Below are 3,121 nucleotides of genomic sequence, written 5' to 3' on the forward strand. Positions count from 1 at the left end.
AGGGGTATTACTCAGGAGGGTGGTGGGAATGGGAATGGGATGAGACCAGGGTTCGCATCCCTCACTCGGCCATGACCTTGGGGAGCCGCTGCCTGCCTAACGCAATCATAGAATCGCAGTTAGAAGGGACCGCGAGGGTCATCTGGAAAAAAAATCCCCTGCAGTGCAGGAATCTTTTGCCCAACGTGAAGCTCGAACCCAGGCCCCTGAGAGCCTCATGCTGTACCGACTGAGCTATCCCAGGTGTGCTATCCTACCTCGCAGGGTCAATGTTATGTAGGTTAAAATGATGACCAATAAAATTGTGTATGGCACCTTGAGCTCCGTGGAGAAAAAGGTGGGATATAAATGAAATTCTTCTTCTTCTTTGGCAATCACTCGTAGCCAAGTAAGATTGTCTTCCATAAACATAGTTTTAACAATGAGTCCGTAAGTGACTGTGGAGGCCATTTCTGGATCCACACGTCCTTCCACAGTGGGGACATTGGCTTCCAGGCGGGAGTTGATCACGGTGTGGATTTGCCAAGCGTGCCTTCCACTTACCATGTTTTCTCCCTTTCATCCTGAGTTTGACCATCTTCAAAGCCCATGACACCTTTGGTAAAGGCTGTTCTCCAAATGGAGCGTTCACAGGCCAGTGTTTCCCAGTTGTCAGTGTTTATACTACATTTTTTTTAGATTTGCTTTGAGACAGTCTTTAAACCTCTTTTGTTGACCACCAGCATTACGCTTTCCATTTTTAAGTTTGGAATAGAGTAGTTGCTTTGGAAGACGATCATCAGAAATTAAGGTGTTGGCCCACAAGGCAATGTGAGAATGAGGGTTTGTTCTGAGTCTGGGCCTGGAGTGGACCTGAGGCAGCAGTTTAAGCCCTCAATTTACGCAGGTGTTGCATTCTGGGGGCTGCGCCTATAGCCACAATTGCATATAGTCAAAACACATTGCTTCCCCCCCGGACACCCGCCCCCTTTTTAATTTTTATATATTTTTTGCCAAGTGCCTTAAACTGAATGCACAAGTTAAATGTGTATCAGTTGCGGGCTTACTGTACTTTGACTTCTGTCGCAAACTGAAAGGTGTTAAGTATAAGGGATTTTTAGTGGTAAATCAAACCTTATTGCTGCATCAGATATGCAATTTTATTCGCTGGCCATATTGGAGGACTGTCCTAAGTCACTCTCTTCTCCGCTGGGCTGCATTGGCTTGCGGGCAAATTTGAAAGCTCCATATTAAAAATTAAGCAAAACCACTTTTTGACACGAATTTAAGACCCACTGGGTTGGAAAACATGGGAACCTTTGCTACTCACTTTTCTTGCTGGGTTGTAAGTTACTACACAATCACAGATCCAGTAAAATCCTGGCTTTTTCCAGCTGATTTCAGTAGGCAGCCCTTACTGTCCCTTCACTTCACTTCAGAGTTTGTGACTGAAACTGGCAGTTCAAGAAATGCACTTGTTTCCTCCTTGATCTACAGTCTAGGCAGCTGAGCAGCTTGCTGTTGTCCCCATAGATCATGGGTAGCAGGCAAACTAAGGCCCAGAGGCCGGATCCGGCCCCAGAATCGGCATGTTTTTACATGAGTAGAATGTGTGTTCTTATTTAAAATGCATCTCTGGGTTATTTGTGGGGCATAGGAATTCATTCCCCCCCCCCAAATATAGTCCAGCCCCCAAGGTCTGAGGGACAGTGGACCAGGCCCCTGCTGAAAAGGTTTGCTGACCCCTGCCATAGATGGAGGGAACCCAGAATAGGGGGTTTTGTTTGGAAAATGGCCACCAGTCCTGACTTTTGTTTCCTCAAAAGCAGGACCGGCCCAGGACATTTTGGCAACAGAGGTGAACCACAAAATAGTGCCACCCTCCCCGCCAGGGAAGAAGGGTGAGAGAAGAACTACATGGAACAAGGGGGAAATAGAATATCTACATCAGGATCTGCTGCCCCTGTGGAACCTGCTACCTGAGCTGGTCACCTTACAGCTCATGGGTGAGCTGTTCCTGCTCAAGAGTGTCCAGTCCCTGTCTGTGTTCAGATTTTGCTGCAAAAATTGTATCCTTAATGAAGGATCTAGTTAGGTTTGCCAACTTCATCATTTACTGGTGTGCCATATTAGCCCCTGCTGATACTGGAATGCTTTCTAGTGCAAGCAGATGGCCTTGAACTGTGGGAGGGGGCTGTTCTACTGCCCCCCCCTTTTGTATGTGTAGAGGCAGACCTCCACATTCCAGGAGCATCAATTATTTTGGGCTTCTTACGGTTTTCTTTTCTTGCAAGTTGCAGATTTGCATTTAACTTCCAGCCCATACCAGGCATTATATGTGCATGACAACAAAATAGGTCGTAGGCAGTTCAATAACTTAATATACATTTGGTAATGTAGACTTAATCTATAGGGGCTGTTTGTAATTTGCTTGGAATTCAGCCATCCCATCAAGTTCAGATTTGATAGATGTCAGTTACAGGCTGCCTCAATGTCATGGTCCACCTAGGAATATTCAGATATTAAACATTTCGCTAAATTTATCTTTAATTTGCTACTACTGTTACATCTTATGTAGGCTATGCTTTAGCTTATGAAGTAGGCATATCTTAACATTCTGATTTCCATTTCTGATTACCGTATTTTTTGCTCTATAAGACTCACTTTCTCCCTCCTAAAAAATAAGGGGAAATGTGTGTGCGTCTTATGGAGCAAATGCAGGCTGCACAGCTATCCCAGAAGCCAGAAGAGCAAGAGGGATTGCTGCTTTCACTGCGCAGCAATCCCTCTTGCTCTTCTTGGCTTCTGAGATTCAGAATATTTTTCTTCTTGTTTTCCTCCTCCAAAAACTAGGTGCGTCTTATAGAGCGAAAAATACGGTAGTCTTTCATGCTATGTTGGGATAGGGCAAGACCATGTATCAAAATATTTTGATGAGACCTTTTGGGAAGGCTCAACACCAGTCAAACTGCAGGGTCATCTGTAAGTACTTGGGACCAGTCTGGGACTTGCTTTGCTCACTTTTAAAGCTATAAAAATTACATTGCCCCTGGCTGCTTGTATGAGTAGGCTCTCCTGGCAGAAAGTGAATTGAAATGTAGAGGGAAACCCCATAGCTCCCAAATACTTTGACAGAGCCAAA

The sequence above is a fragment of the Podarcis vaucheri genome (genome assembly GCF_965113315.1).
Source record: "Podarcis vaucheri genome assembly, chromosome: 17".
NCBI lineage: Eukaryota > Metazoa > Chordata > Lepidosauria > Squamata > Lacertidae > Podarcis > Podarcis vaucheri.